This window comes from Egretta garzetta, unplaced genomic scaffold, assembly GCF_000687185.1.
Source record: "Egretta garzetta isolate BGI_Z169 unplaced genomic scaffold, ASM68718v1 scaffold7, whole genome shotgun sequence".
Lineage (NCBI taxonomy): Eukaryota > Metazoa > Chordata > Aves > Pelecaniformes > Ardeidae > Egretta > Egretta garzetta.
The window spans coordinates 1425795-1426484 of NW_009260350.1; positions in this window are offsets into that span (position 1 = coordinate 1425795).

Here is a 690-nt window from a genome sequence, read left to right on the forward strand (position 1 = left end):
GCTCGCCTTTCCCTCGCTGCGTTTCTCCTTCCTCCCCCCGCCCCGTTTTTCTCCATTTTTTGCCCCCGTTTTTATATTTTCTTTTTTTCCCCTGCTTTTCTCCCTTTTAAAATTTTTGTTTTGCTGCGTTTTAATCGATGTTTTCCTTTTCTTCTTTCTGTTTTTCTCCTTTTATTTTTTCTCTCTCGATCCTTTCTTTTCTTCTCTCTCGAATCTTTTTCCCCTCTCGATTATTTTTTCCTCTCTCTCTCCCGCTGTATTCCCCTCTCCTCCACTTTATTTCTCTCTCCTCCACTTTATGTCTCTCTCTTTCGCTTTATTTAGCTCTCTCACGCTTTATATATCTCTCTCTCTCTCTCATGCTCTTTTTCTCGCTCCCTTTCCCCGTTCCCACTCCATTTCTCGTTTTCCCCTCTCATTCCACACACATTCAACACTGATCTCTCCGTCTCTCCCTGGTTTTTCTCTCCTTTCCCGTTTCACTCCCTCCTCCTGCAGAAAGCTGCGTTTGCCAGAAAGACTGAAAATTTTGCAAACGCGATGATAGAATTAGCGGGCACCCATCGGCCTCCCTCCCCCCCCCAGTGCCCCGCAGACTTTAACTGCTCAGTCCCGACGGGAGCCGGGCTGCGCTGCCGGGACGCGGCCAGCGCTGAGCACCTTCCCGGCCGTGGCGGGAGGGGCCGGGGG